This window comes from Thermobia domestica, chromosome 14, assembly GCF_964235325.1.
Source record: "Thermobia domestica chromosome 14, izTheDome1.hap1.1, whole genome shotgun sequence".
Taxonomy (NCBI): Eukaryota; Metazoa; Arthropoda; class Insecta; order Zygentoma; family Lepismatidae; genus Thermobia; species Thermobia domestica.
In genome coordinates, this window is record NC_137467.1 from 173397314 (window position 1) to 173412775 (window position 15462).

Below are 15462 nucleotides of genomic sequence, written 5' to 3' on the forward strand. Positions count from 1 at the left end.
AATGAATATGCGAGGCGCGTTCGGAAAGTAACCTTCGATTGGTCACTGTGCGTAAAGTACTGAGGGTAGCGCTACCGTCTTTGCACAGACGTGCGCGGTAGATCAGTCTGAATTAGTGGTGGGCACAAAAACCGGTTTTTCGGTTTTCGGTTTCTAGAAAAACCGAAACCGGTTTTTGAAACTTTTCAAAAAACCGGTTCTCGGTTTTCTCCAAAACCGGTTCGGTTTTTTACCTGGTCCGGTTTCGGTTTTCTTCAAAACCGATTCCGGTTTTTTTCCAAAATTTGTTCTATTTCTGACCAGAATGGTGTTTCGTTGTTCTCCGGAAACCGAATCCATTTCCACAGAAATAGTTTTGTGTGTTTTCAAAAAGTTTTCACCGGTTTCGGTGAAAAACCGAACCGGTTTTGGAAAAAAACCGAAACCGGTTCCGGAAAAAAACGAACCGGTTTTGGAGAAAACCGAACCGGTTTTGGAGAAAACCGAACCGGTTTTGGAGAAAACCGAAACCGGTTTCGGTAAAAACCGAAATGTCGGTTTTTCGGGTTTCGGTTTTTATAGAAACCGGTTTTCGGTTTTTGTAAAAACCGGTTTTGCCCATCCCTAGTCTGAATCCAGCTGTGGTAGAGTGAAGGTTGTCTGATCACTAGCTCCATTTTCGTAATGTCTCAAAGCATGTTCTGCAATAGAAAACGCCGCCAAGTGCGAGGTGCGAGCTGTTATGTCTTCTTACGGCGAAACAATATTCGGTAGCAGATATTTATCGTGAACCTTGTGCTGAGTATGGACCAAGTGTAATGAGTGAAGTTGTTCGTGCATTTAAAAATGGACGAGCAAACATTCATGACAAAGAGAGGAGTGGCAGGCCATCAGTGGTCTCGGATGAAATTCGTTCAGAAAATTGATGGAAAAAATTCCTGAAAACCGTGATTGTTATCTCTTTATGCACATGAAGAAGTAGTTTGGATCTCAGCGCTTTGGTAATGATGAGAAGCAGAAATATGAGTTCACAGGCTGAATAAAGACATAGGCTGGAGATTTTTATTAAGGAATTTCTAAGCTAGTGGAAAGATATGATAGGTGCTTGAATTTTTATGGAAGCTATGTAGAGCAAAGAAGTAGTTTTCAGATGCATATAATAAATTCTTCTCATTTACTCTAGTGTTTCCTTTTTAACCAATCGGGTTACTTTCCGAATGGCCCTCGTATTAAAGTTATAATTTATAATAATAATCTATTTCCTTCTGCAGCTTTCGATTATTAATATAACAAAATACAACTTTAATATGTTGATGAAGCTTTCATTGAAACTGTTGCATTAAAAGTACTAATTGACTTTGGTCAGATTGAACTAATGTGCCATTTCTTTTCTTCAAACTCGCGCCAGGTGAACCCTGTGGTGGACAAAAACCGTGTGCGTGGGTTGTATCGGGGTCCCACTTTCTTCATCACCGTCTCCTTTAGCCTATCCGGCATAATCGTGGGACGTAAAACTTAAATATTTTTTAGTCTTGTCTTTCTTTTTGTAATCAGAAAATCATTGACGGAGTTGGACTGGATTTGAATTTAGCGTCCTGTTCAACAGCTAGACTGTATAAGCTTAACTACAGCTACAGCTACAGCTACGTCTTAGAGCTACAGCTTAATGTGGGACCCGAACCACATGACCTTCTGCTGGAAATCTAGCCCAGGTCTCTGACGAAAAATGCGCGCATGATATCCACTTTTTTTTTTTTTTAAGAGATCAACTATCGTTCCTCAGATTTCCTGAGCACCCGAATGTCCTTGTACAGGGTTTTAAAACCCTTAACAAAGGGCACAGGGACACAAACACAAATATATCGAGGACAGTTAAAATTCCAACCATGTTCTTCACAGAGACTCATAATGAATTCTTTGAGTTTAACGTCACATGATTATGCCCTTAAGTCTAACGGAGACGTAATTAAGACAAGTAAATGATGATGGAAAATTGGTGGCATGAGAAAGTAGGAGGAAACGGGAGTAGGGTGTACCCCTGATACAACCTACGAGCAAAATGTTGTCCATTACCGGGCCAGGGATCGAAATATGGACTTTAGTAGAACTCGAACCTCCAATGAATTGCGCGTCATGGCCCAAAGCTGAACGCCAAAGACCACTCGGCTATTGCCACCAGGAAAATATTTGAGGCACCGGAGGGATTCGAACCCTCGATCTCCTGTTTACTAGACAGGCGCTTTAACCAACTAAGCCACGGCGCCTCCTTACATAGGCATCAGGGAACGCTCGTAATCTGACCCATATACACACAGTTATCAGCACATACACATGTTAGATCGAAGTTTTCACTCCATGCTAGCTCGTCAATTCCTACTCCATAAGATTGTTTTACTTAGGGACCTTTGGTTTTTTACTGCACTTGCCTTAGTTTCTTATATTTGGCAAAGAAATGTGATAATTGTTAAAAGTTGGTCGTTTGATACTCCTTGATAACCCACGATAAGTTGATTCCACAATACTTTGTTACGCATTTATTCTTTATAGACTGACACCCAATCTCATTTCTTAACTGCCCTACTGTTAGTCTCTCTCCAGATGGGTTGGATTCGCATGCTCATCATTCTTTTCTTATACATGTATTACACTGTTTCACTGTAAATACTTCATATGCCATGAATTGCAATTATAATTAAAATTACACACACACACAAATCAGAAAATACTGCTTTGCACTCTTTATCAACAATTTTTTACCAATGCACTATCCACAAAAATATAGTTTGAATGCTTTAACTGTGATGGTTTTTGAAAGACGCAGAACTCTAGATAAATGTATGGAGGACGAGGTGGCCGAGTGGTTAAGGCGTTGGACTGCTAATCCAATGGGCTTTGCCCGCGTGAGTTCGAATCCCATCCTCGTCGATTCTCTTTTATACTTTCTCCTTTCCGTTATACTATTCCTAATTTCTATATCAATAAGAACAAAGTATTTTTTATAAACAGACGAGGTGGCCGAGTGTTTAAGGCGTTGGACTGCTAATCCAATGGGCTCTGCCCGCGTGGGTTCGAATCCCATCCTCGTCGTATAGTTTTATACTTTTCTCCTTTCCGTTAGATTACTTATACTTCCCATATAACTAAAAGTAGGAAATATTTGTTCATTGGACGAGGTGGCCGAGTGGTTAAGGCGTTGGACTGCTAATCCAATGGGCTTTGCCCGCGTGGGTTCGAATCCCATCCTCGTCGATTCTCTTTTATACTTTCTCCTTTCCGTTATACTATTCCTAATTTCTATATCAATAAGAACAAAGTATTTTTTATAAACAGACGAGGTGGCCGAGTGGTTAAGGCGTTGGACTGCTAATCCAATGGGCTCTGCCCGCGTGGGTTCGAATCCCATCCTCGTCGTATAGTTTTATACTTTTCTCCTTTCCGTTAGATTACTTATACTTCCCATATAACTAAAAGTAGAAAACATTTATTCATTGGACGAGGTGGCCGAGTGGTTAAGGCGTTGAACTGCTAATCCAATGGGCTCTGCCCGCGTGGGTTCGAATCCCATCCTCGTCGTATAGTTTTATACTTTTCTCCTTTCCGTTAGATTACTTATACTTCCCGTATAACTAAAAGTAGGAAGTATTTCTTCAACGGACTAGGTGGCCGAGTGGTTAAGGCGTTGGACTGCTAATTCAATGGGCTCTGTCCGCGTGGGTTCGAATCCCATCCTCGTCTATTTCATTAATTTTATTCTTACATATATCGCCAATACAGTTTGGTGTGGGAGATCCGGATTTAATTCCTGGTGAGAGCTCATGTGGTTTGGATTCTATGTTATTCATTAGGTTCACGTCTCATATAACTTCGCTGCTGAAAAGGACACTAAAACCAACACAACTTGTAAGAAACCCTGTCTCAATAGAAGCGGTCAGAAGCTGACGCTTCCGAGATGGAACCGTCGTGGTTGTGTCAGTTTAGGAATTGCGCATCAAACGTTCCTAATCATCCTGGACATCCAAGGGTCCGTATCTTTGTCAAATGGTGATTTCAGTAAATGAGATAACACACTGTAAAATAGGTAAACTAAATAATTACATTGCGTCGAGGTATTCCACTTCTTTTTAATTAGAGCTAGTTTGTGGCTAAACAGTTATACATAAAAAAAATCAGAAAGAATACTGCTTTGCACTATTTATCAACAATTTTTTACCAATACACTATCTACAAAAAGATAGTTTCAATGCTTTAACTGTGATGTTTTTTGAAAGACGCTGAACTCTAGGTAGGACAATGTGGCCGAGTGGTTAGGGCGTTGGACTACTAAGGGTTCAGCTGTTGCTAAGCGAGAGAGCTTTAGCGAAAGGGAGTGAAATTCCTTCAGCCGATAGCAGCGCTTGGAACAGAAGACTAAGTGTCAAGTAAGTGTGGTACACCTTGTCTCAAAAAGGTTGAGCGCATTCTTTATTGGTGTTTTGAGGCAAAAATTTTCTAAGTCCAGCTTCGGGTATCTTCGGGAAAAAGTAAGTCAGGTTCGAACCTCCACGCCAGCCTTTGCAATCGGGAAAAAGTTTGCAGATGTGTTTTTCTTCTTTTCAATATAATAAGACTTGTTACCAAGTGTTTAAAAAAGCAACATTGATTGAAATACTTAATGATACAATATTTCGAAACCTTTTTTTTTTTAATGTCAGCACATGCTTGTTTGTCATTTAGCTCTCCATACGTAATGGAACATTTAAATACGTTAAAGAATCTTTCCATATGTAAAAGAATGCTCAAAGTTAAGAAATAGAATATAATTATCGCCTGAGTACTAAAATAAAAGTCAAAGTAGAATAGAAACAGCGTTTGTAATGGATATGAATGTCATAATTATCTTGAGATCCGTTATACATCGCTAGAAGCATAGCTCTAGAAGTCCTTCTGTTAGTTCATTGGTAAGCTGTCGGATTTCAAATCATAAGGTTAAGAGTTCGAATCCCGTCTAGGTTAATCCTTTTTTTTAAATTATATTTTCCGCAATGCATGAAAAATTATATAAAATAATTACATTAGAATACATATTTATAACTTGTGTATATATAACATAATCATTGCAGAACATAGTAATTATTATGTTTAAAATATAACACCTGAGATAATTTTCACAGTAGGTCGGTATTATATATGAGGATGTAAATACAAGTTAGGAAAATCATTTAATAGCAATAAATAAGTTATGTAGTGTATTTATTTGCATCTATTTGTCATACAGATGTAACTTCTCAATATTCTCATTACAGCATGTCATTTACATTCGTGAAATACAATATATTCCTACGGATATAGAAAGTGTATAAACAGAGTATCCAAAGTCGTATCCTGCTTCAAGACACATAACTTTTCCCGATCCCCTTAACGTCACGGGAAGAAACACAAATTCTCTTTAGAACGGAATGTCGTTACTTAGAGTCTCATTCCAATACATTGAATATGCTTTTGTATATTCATCTCTCTCTCTCTCTCTCTTTCGCTTTGTTTATGTGTGTGTGTGTGTGTGTGTTGCGGAATATCCCAAGTTGAATACAACATTTGCCAAGTATATGAGCATCATTGTCATCGAATACCAGAAATTGAAAGTCGTGTTTCTTCAGGTTGGGTTTGCGTGTTCATGTTAGCTCACTGGTAGAGTACTGACTTGCCAATAAAGAGGTCTTGAGTTCAAAGCCTACAGCTAATTATCATTCTTTTGTTAGTAGGATTGCACAGAAATCGGATACAAGGAGTGGTTTACTTCTAGAAATATTTTCAGAAGCGTTTAGGTAGCCCTGAAAAGGGCTGTTTTCGGGAGTTAAGGCGGGGACATTAATATTGTGTCCAAGACCCTTCTGAATTTATTACACGCTCCATTCTTCTGGGCATGGAATCTATTACATGGGTGACAAATCTATCTCCTTCCCCTACCTCCAGCCATGCTTCGGAAAGAAGATGCTACGGGTCATCCTGAGTTCTTGGTGGATCTGCCTCAGGCCAACTTTCCCTTAGAGTACGCTTTACTTCTGCCCACATATTTTTCATGAGATTGAGGTCTGCTCCACGAGCGGCCAGTCGATTAAATCAATCTCAGGGTGCCCTGCGAACCATTCCTGAATCACACGGGAAGTATGTATTGGCGACTGGTATTGCTGGATCTGAATTACACCATCAGGCTGAAATACCCGTACAGATAGCACCATGATATTACTGATAATGTCTAAGTACTGAGCATTGTCCAGATGTCCTTCAATTCTATGAAGCTGTCCTGCTCCGCGACTGGAAATCCAACCCCAACATAAAATAGATACATGGCCACTGCGATTGCAAGCAGCCACATATCCATGGTCATATCGGGTGCCTCTCGGACGATACACAAAACGGCGTCCCTCCTTTGATGTTGTGAATATGGATTCATCTGAGAAAACTACGTTTTCCCAATTGAGACCCACATTCGCCTGTGCAAACGCGAGACGGTAAATTTTGTGGTCGTCTGAGAGTTTTCCCTTCACGGCAGCAACACGGCCACGTAACCCAGCATGATGAAGTCTTCGCAGAGCTGTATGCTTACTACCAGGAAAGAGAGAAACTTCCCTTAGCTGTCTAGACGTCCTTAGTGGGTCTAACCGGGCTTCGTTTACTAATCTCGCATCTTGGGCTTCGGTTGACACATGCGGACGACCAGGAGATCGTAAATTATCAGTCTGATCTGTAGCGCCATATTTCCGAATCCATCGCCTTCCTGTAGAGGCCGGGACACCTACTCGCCTGCTAGCTGCAGTTGCAGAATAACCTTCCAACTCCCATAAAGTAATTACTGCTGTACATCTATCCATAGTTACCAATGTTCTGAGCTGTGAGAAGGAAGCAATAGGTAAAAGCTAGTACCTGACGTGTGATTGGTTACTTGCACGACACGCCTATTGTGGGGAACAGCGTTGCCAGATCTAGCATAATGATGCTAGATCTAGCATAATTTGCATGTCTCTAGCATCTAGCATCTTGCTTTTAGCATCCTGCCCAAATCTAGCACAATTTCAGCAAGTTTATCAAAAAGCCGTAAAACCTGGAGATGAGAAAGAAGTTGGTCGTGGGAAGAAAAAGAACGGCAGAAATGTATCCTCTTCCATTGATTCATACAGTCGGTAAACCATACAGGCAGTCTTATTTTCCGAAGTAAGTTCGAAACGTCTTTGGGCTATTTTGTGGCTCCACCCAGGGTTTTCTAATCCTTTAACTCCGAGGCATGGGCGGAGCTATGGGGGCCATTCTCCCCCCAACTTTTTGACAACTTCACCATCTTTATTTCTGACTTCATGATCATATTTATTCCTGAAATGACAGCTCCGAGACCGACCAAAAGTCTGCCCCCCCCCCACCAGCAGACGATTCCCAACTCCGCTTATGCTGCGAAGTAATTTTCTTTCAAAATATGTAAACAAAAACTTTGCATTCATTTATACGATATATACGCCATTGAGTCTGGCAACGACTGCATTAATTTAGTTGAGTTAAAATTTTGGTGTGTGAAGTATTGAGTTCTATCCATGCATTCTTCTCTCTGTGTATTTTAAGTTACGTTATCGTATCTCAACTTCGTTTTTTTTAAACTCCTGAATTAGTAATTATGAGGATCTAGCATAATTTGACCGAATCTAGCATAAGTTCGATCAGGTTTTGGAATAATTCCGAGCTGTGAGTCTGGCAACGCTAGTGGGGAACGACTTGGTCAACGACTCGCGAAAGAAATCTGAAAATGGTGCGCCGTAATAATAATAATAAATCAGTTTTTATAAAGGAATATTAATACATACGAAAAGCTGTTTAAAGAATGAATTGTTATACTGACTTTACACGTATAAAAACATATACCATATACCAAACAGATTGAGCGATATGATGATAGCTGTTTTGAGACAAACTCTTTCGAAGTCCAACTTCGGGTATCTTCGGAAAACAGTAAACTAAAGCTGCTGGTTCGAACCTCCAAAGCCAACCTTAGTAATCGGGAAACGATGTACAGATATGTTTTTCCTTCTGTTAAATACAATAAGACATGTTGAAATGGTATTAAGTGTAGAAAAAAGTAACATTGAAATACTTAATGATACAATATTTCGAGACTATGTATTCCCACTCTCGTTTCGTCATTGTGATTTCCATACGGAAAAGAGCATTTACGTATGAGCTCAGTTATATTTCAGAAGCAGCTTCCGAAAAGCGGTCATGTTAGCTCAGTGGTACACCACCGAGCGTTTAAATCGTGAGTTCGATACCCGTTCAGCTGAGATTCCTTTATGATATTCTACTTTCCTCAATGCATGAAAATTATGTAAAATAGTTACATTACAATTCATCAGTTGTATATATCAGTTGAATATATATATTCATATCATCAGTTGTATATATCAGTTGAATATATATATTCATATCATTTCACGACATAAGTAATTCTTATCTTTAAAATATAACATCTGAGGTATTGACAGAACGTCGGTGTGTTATGTGTGAATATTGAATACAAATTTAAAAAATCGTGTAATAGCAATAAATAAGTTATGTAATGTATTTATTTGCAGCTACTTTCATCGCAGATAACTTCTCAATATTCGCATTACAGCATTTAGGTAGAGCATATCGAAAATCGGATCGTGGTCCAAGACAAAAAACTAGCTAGCCCCAAACTGTCACGTAAGAAATTCGCGAATCGCAAAAGTAAAGTGAAGAGATTGAGAGCGGTAATTCCTTAATCGCTCTCTCTCAACTCTCTCTTATCTGCATTTATACGGGACCGGAATACAGCAAATTATGGATGCGTTAAAATATTAAATAATACTTTTGATAAAGTGGATACTTTCAAATATCTAGGATCAATATTAACAGAGGAAAATCGTACTCACGGAGAAATTAAATGTCGACTAAAAGCAGGGAATTCGTGTTACTATTCGGTTCAAAATCTCTTGTCGTCGCGAATTCTGTCGAGGAATTTGAAACTTAAAATATACAAAACGATAATCATGTCTGTTGTTCTGTATGGCTGCGAAACATGGTCACTTACTCTGAGGGAAGAACATAGACTGAAAGTATTTGAAAACAAGATCCTTAGACGAATATTCGGACCCAAGAGGAACGGGAATGGGGAACGGAAACTTCATAACGAGGAACTACATAATTTATACGGTTTACTCAACATTGTTAGGGTCGTCAAGTCTAGAAGGCTTAGGTGGGCAGGTCATGTAGCTAGAATGGAAGAAAGTAGAAACGCTTTCAAAATCTTGACTGGAAGATCAATCGGAAAACGACCATTAGGAAGACCTAGGCGCAGATGGGAGGACAATATTAAGATGGATCTCGCTGAGATATGAATACAAAGTAGAAACTGGATCCAATTGGCTAAGGATAGAAGTCAGTGTAGAGCTTTTGTGAACGCGGCATTGAACCTCCGGGTTCCAGAGGCCATAGAGTTAGTTAGTTAGTAGAGTTGTTTAAAAATGAATTTAAATCAAAGAGGTATGATATAAAACTAATAAGAACTGTATATAGAAATACTAGAAAAATACACATGCAACAAAACCTGCACATTGAAATACAATTAAAATTAAAACCTAATGAAACACCTAAGCATGGTGTAATTTCACTAGTGCAGCAATGTCCGGTTCAATCTTCATGACGAACATTATCAAGCCATTTTCAACTGATAAGCGATTTCTTATCTTTGTTTTAATGTTTACCATAAAAAAAACACTTTCGCACAAGTACGATATAGCAAATGGAATTATTACTTTTAAAGCAGCAATGCCCAGACCAGGATATTCTTTTCTCCTCATCAGGCAGAACTTGTTTAAGTTTTCGTTACAAAAAACCAGTTGCAAAGACTTGTTGCATGATCATTCTATTATTTGGTCGAGAAGTTGTGGGCTTAGATCGGATACGTTAATGGCCTCTTCAATGAAGGAGTTTAACATCCATCTTGAACCAGCACCTTAGTCGTTGGGAATATAGATATTACAGTTACTGTATCCACTGTCAGTGCCGGGCGCCGAAAAAAGGGGCCACACATTTCGGAGGAAGTGTGTTACTCATGTTAGGAAAGTGCATGTGCACATGTGTAAAATAGAAGGAAAAACGTAATAAAATGTGCTCAAAATTAAGGAAAGGTAGGGTTTATTTTGAAAATGTTATTGAGCTTCGTGCCAACCATGGTGGCGCTCCGTAGCTAGTCTGTCGACGTCACTCATATATACGGTGACATCGTACCAGGGATTTATTTGTAGCCAGGGAAGCCTGGGAATTTCCCCCCTTCTGAGTTTTGGTTTCCCTGTCTCTAGGTTTAATTCTGTCTTCCCAGCCTGGGAAGATATTTTCCATCCTTTGTAGGCTATACAATCGGTTTTAAAGTACAATAACTCAACTCCATATTTTAGTAACAATTCTTTACTTTTTTAAGTATGTTTATTGTTGCGAGCTATGCTGGTCTTGTTTATAGAATTGTTTCCCGAAGAAAAATCTTGCAGCTGATACCACTGATTATCATACTTCATCTGAGTAGCACAATAATAATAATAATAATAATAATAATAATAATAATAATAATAATAATAATAATAATAATAATAATAATAATAATAATAATAATAATAATAATAAACATTTTTAGTTATTAGTGAGCAGTCACTGCAGTTATAAATTGATAGTTTCTTCGTTGACAAACATCTTAAAACGAACATAAGGAAATGGATATTAAACTATATTTTAATAAAGGAAAAGCTCTTGACGATTAAAAGGCAAGTAATTCCGGTACACAAAGTAAGAAAGTAAGAGGCTTTCGTGTTAATTGTGAATGAATTTCGTGTTGAAAAAACAACTGTGATATTTAGAACTGCTTATGTTATTGCGCAAAATCGTCTGTCGTTTACCTTGCATCTTATTAAATAGTAAGAAATAAATGGAATGAACCTCGAACAAGTTCTCTACTCTAATGTTACGTATTCAAATATTTTTGACTTTGTAGCTACAGAAATGAACGAAAAATGACCCAGTATCTTGCGAATTCCGATCAACCCTTCACGCTAATGATGAACGAATCCTCCACTGTGTCTCATAAATCTGTTCTCATTGTGTATATCCGTCTGTAGTTAATCAGGTGTGTAGCAATATATTTTTAGGTTTATTTGAGATATAGGTAACAAGAAGCAGAGAGGTTTGTGATTCCATAGTTAAAAGATGTGAAAGTATGAATATTTCCAAAATGATATTACGGGAAAGACATAGTAGTTTGTATAGATGGCCCAAATAACATGCAAGGCGAAATAATGGTGCTGTTTCTTTACTCCAGCGAGAATTAGACACCAATTTATTCGTGTTTCACTGCATGAGTCATAAGCTGGAACTGGCTGTTCAGAACGTTGTAAATACGATTTCAGATATGGTTCATTTCCAAAGCCTAGAGCGATTGCACGGTGTTTACTCAATGTCCCCGAATAACAGGAGAGAAATCGAATTAATATCACGAGAACTAAGTATTCGCTTCTATAATATTATTAAAGTTTTTTATGTACGGTGGTTAGGCTCTTCATACCGTTCAGTAGAAGCATTGCGGAAGCCCTATCTGCGCTAGTGGAACACTTTTGAGGAGCTTCTACAAATTTCCGGAGAAGCTTTCAGCAGCGTGCAATATTTTCAGATCTGTACGTAAAAGTCACTAAGTGGAACTTCGTTTATGAAATGTCCATGATTCGAGATGCGCTGGAACCTCTACATATCCTTAGCCTGTTTTTACAATAAAGGTCTGCATCCCTTGTACAGGTAACAAGCAAAATTGAAAAACTGTAAATGTTCTGATAGCGTTGAAAGAAAAAGGGGCATGTCCATGGAACAATTACGTCAGTTTGAAGAAACTGGTCAGTTTTGTGGAGTCTCACTGGCAAAACCCTTAGACAATTATCTTGAGAAGTGACACAAAATAAGATTGCAAGGGTCTAGCAGATAACATACGCTCGAAACTTTCAGTGGGGCAGAGGTTTTGCTACAGTCCAAGTGGCGAGAATTGTCTGCAAGAAAGTTAAACGGCGACAAAGAAGTAATGCAAATTTCAAAAATAAAATAAAATAAAATAAAAAAGAAAAATAAAAAATAAAAGAATTAAAATTTTCCTCTGATGATTCAGCCAAAATTCTTCAGGAATTTCGAGAACATAAGATGAAATCTAATATTGGCCCAAATCTACAAAATCTTAACATGGAAATCAGTGTTCTTCCAGTTTCTTCTGCAGAGTGTGAGAGAGGCTTTTCCAGCTTAAACTTCCAGCATACTGATACTAGAAACCATTTATCTGTAAAAATCCTCGAATTTATTCTTTTCATAAACGTTAATGGACCAGATATTACCTCGTTCAATGCGAAAAGTATGTCATCAGCTGGATAAGAAATGGACATCATGACATCATGCTACTACCAACCAACCAACTGGGAAAAAGATGGTATCCGATGTAAAACAACCTCGTATTGCTACACTATTCTACGTATTCGTAAAGTGAGGTACGGTGAGAAAGTATTGTTAATTTCTAAAGACAGTGTTAGATAACATGCCGTAAATCATGCTTCAGCTTAACCCTGTCTTTGTTCAATTCTGGATTCATTTTAATGCCAGTATGTTTCGTTGGCCAAAAGTTTACTTTTAGCAGAACATTGATAGGTTCACACACCCCTGAATCTAATTTTATTAAGTACCTACAAGGAGCAAAATGGTACGAAAACTTACTTATAATGAGGAATGACATTTAGTAACGTCTTTCCCCTTCTATTTAATAAAATTAGGCTCAAGTATATGTGCACCTATCACTTTTCTGCCCAAAGTAAACTCTTACCTTTTGTTGTATTTATTGTTCGGGCGGGGAATTTGATCTTTAAGGACCAAATTAGAACAGATTAAAGAATTACTTGTCATAGCAAAACCGTTTTACGTAGGAGTGTGACACTTGTTATGACAAAGTGTGCAGATTGCAAGGCAACTATAGGGCTTTTACTGGATGCTCTACACTTGTCCTCAGCAATAGGACAAAAAGTAGTAAGGTAACTAACGCATGCAATTTAATCTACCTAACCAAATCTTATCTAACGTACCTATCCGTGTTTATCATAAAATTGTTTTTAAAATAGTTTAAAAAATGATGAACCTGGGGGTCTCCTATCAAACTAGTACCATAATTTCAAAGTAGATAGGTTTAAAAATAACGTTGTCCCAACCCCACTTTAAAGTTATTCTGTTATACGGAACACAATCTTGTATAAATATTCCCCCCTTCTACAAAATCCACAAATAAATCACTGCATCGTACTATACTCTCGCCCCGGGCGCTGATTTTCCATGGCACTGTTCACTATAAACAAAAAAATGGATTCTACTATTATAGAAATAGGTATGTTAAAAATCCCACACAAGCTTATTATAAAACAAATTATAAAAGGGTCGCTGGCAAGAGCGTGTGATAAAAGGGGATCGTGATAGGAATTAGATTGAGAACCACTGGCCTAGAGTAATTTTAACCACATTTCTTATAGTTTCAAAAAGAGTGCTGTTGGGTTACCTATGGTGAATGGGAGGGGGATACATATAAAAGATTGCTAGAAAATGATCGATATTAGATTCATAGTTTTCGGGGTCGCTTAGATAAATAGTGAGACTTTCAATTTCGCTTAACTCCGATTAAGCTCTCATTAGTAGGGATGGGCACGAACGACTTTTCTTTGATACTCGACTCGACTCGAAACAGACATCTTTGAGGTCTACTCTTGGACTCGGCGCGAAAAATATCTTCCAACTCGACTCGGATTAGAGTCAAGTCGAACCAAAACGAGCCAAATCCTGTGTGTAGTCCTACCTAGACAATACATAGACAATAATTATTCTATCATCAATTATACTACTATTACTACAAATAATAATAATAATAATAATAATAATAATAATAATAATAATAATAATAATAATAATAATAATAATAATAATAATAATAATAATAATAATAATTATTATTATTATTATTATTATTATTATTATTATTATTATTATTATTATTATTATTATTATTATGACAACACCGTGTACAAACATGAACAATAGATGGTTAGTAAAGGAATACTAAAAGCTAGTTGACTGCCGACGTCGGTAGTCATGAACTCTACAAGGCAAAGATATCGTTCATTACTCTAAGCTGTAAGCGTCGGTGGACTACAGATGATCAACTATTGACCTCTCGCCAGAAATTGGTGGCCCCGCAGCGATGATCCGTGGTGGCCCAAGTTCCATTTTGAAAACTTTACTACCAGCAGCAGAGACGCGATGAAACGCCAACGAACCACAAAATTACTCTCCCAAAATATGTCAAAATGCCTATATGTGTGATTTGTTTATATTTAGGTGAATCAAAAAAACACAAAACAAATACCCGGGGTGGGCGCAAACTATCAATATTACGATTACTAGTCACGTGTTCTTCTGACTTCCCCACGGAAACGATCATAAAAAGCTTGGTTGTTGGATAAATAATTGACGTCTTAATTTAGCCAATCAGACAAACCCCTACATCTCGAGTTCTAGAAGGTGATACCGTGAACCATTTCAGATTTATTGCTTCCTGGTGGAGTACTATCCATGAGCAAAATTTGAGCATAATAGCCGACATGCATCTTCGGTGCCTCTTATCTTTAGTACAATTTTAACCAGAGATGGTGTGGGTCAATGAAAATTTGATCCACGACCCATCATGACCCACTATCACCCACCACCCAAATGCCCCATTGGCCCACTCTGATCCATCAACCATCGTGATCCACTCTGACCCACCACCAACTATGAACCACTCTGAACCATAGTGACCAACTCCGACCCACCAAAACCCATCGACATCAACTCTGACCGATGGCCCACGTCCTCCTCTCCATTGACTAAAGAGGTTACACTTGTAATAAAACAAGACTGTGAAATTATCACTTATCGGAGTTTGAATTTCTACCGTTAATGGCTCAAGCACCTCTCTGTTACAATACTGGTGGGTCTGAGACCTTTACGATATTGTATAATGGCAAAGTGTTTCTCATCTTCCAAATTAAAATGAATTTAAATTTATCATATATAATTATTTCTTTGTTGCCTTACAGACACATTTCAGTAGAAAATAGGGTGAAATTTGAAAGTTTCAAATCAAGGAAAAGTAGACCAACGTAAAAAAAAAAAAAAAAAAAAAAAAAAAAAAGAGAGAGAGAGAAACTAATTTTCTATATAATTAAGCACGCAGTACTAATTGAAAATGCCCTTGTAATTAAGTTTAGACTACAAATTTTATGGCCATTTTTCTCTAACTTTATGGCTTGATTACCTTATGCTCGGAACGCTCCATATATTAAACACCAGCTTCAGCAATTATAAATAGAAAGCAGTGGGTATAAGATTCAAAAAGAACTTTAGTTTGCA

The 15462-nt window shown here is 37.9% G+C and overlaps 1 protein-coding gene and 7 non-coding genes across 8 annotated transcripts in view; 7 read left to right on the top strand and 1 right to left on the bottom strand.

Moving 5' to 3' along the window:
• Positions 1–15462, top strand: part of rk (G-protein coupled receptor rickets) — a 604059-nt gene that overhangs the window by 209899 nt on the left and 378698 nt on the right. The window lies entirely within an intron of this gene.
• Positions 2170–2243, bottom strand: TRNAT-AGU (transfer RNA threonine (anticodon AGU)). The gene has a single exon. It is a non-coding gene; the product is annotated as a tRNA-Thr (tRNA).
• On the top strand, positions 2823–2904 carry TRNAS-GCU (transfer RNA serine (anticodon GCU)). Its single transcript has one exon. It is a non-coding gene; the product is annotated as a tRNA-Ser (tRNA).
• On the top strand, positions 2985–3066 carry TRNAS-GCU (transfer RNA serine (anticodon GCU)). Its single transcript has one exon. It is a non-coding gene; the product is annotated as a tRNA-Ser (tRNA).
• On the top strand, positions 3147–3228 carry TRNAS-GCU (transfer RNA serine (anticodon GCU)). Its single transcript has one exon. It is a non-coding gene; the product is annotated as a tRNA-Ser (tRNA).
• Positions 3309–3390, top strand: TRNAS-GCU (transfer RNA serine (anticodon GCU)). The gene has a single exon. It is a non-coding gene; the product is annotated as a tRNA-Ser (tRNA).
• On the top strand, positions 3471–3552 carry TRNAS-GCU (transfer RNA serine (anticodon GCU)). The gene has a single exon. It is a non-coding gene; the product is annotated as a tRNA-Ser (tRNA).
• TRNAS-GCU (transfer RNA serine (anticodon GCU)) lies at positions 3633–3714 on the top strand. The gene has a single exon. It is a non-coding gene; the product is annotated as a tRNA-Ser (tRNA).